Genomic DNA, 213 nt, shown 5'->3' with positions numbered 1-213 from the left:
GGACTGAGCACATGCCTTCATCAGCAGACATTAAAAGGTCATTGGTGACTTTAAACAGGGCAGTCTCAGTGCTGTGGTACTTCTTAAAACCAGACTGAAACTTTTCAAATATTTTGTTATTTTCCATAACAGTGAGCAGCTGTTTGGACACAATTCTTTGTAAAATATTTGCAATAAAAACAGTTTTGAAATTGGTCTAAAATTATGTGGGAG

The sequence above is a fragment of the Etheostoma spectabile genome, chromosome 10, assembly GCF_008692095.1.
Source record: "Etheostoma spectabile isolate EspeVRDwgs_2016 chromosome 10, UIUC_Espe_1.0, whole genome shotgun sequence".
Classification (NCBI taxonomy): Eukaryota; Metazoa; Chordata; class Actinopteri; order Perciformes; family Percidae; genus Etheostoma; species Etheostoma spectabile.
Note: the sequence above shows the minus strand (reverse complement) of the source record.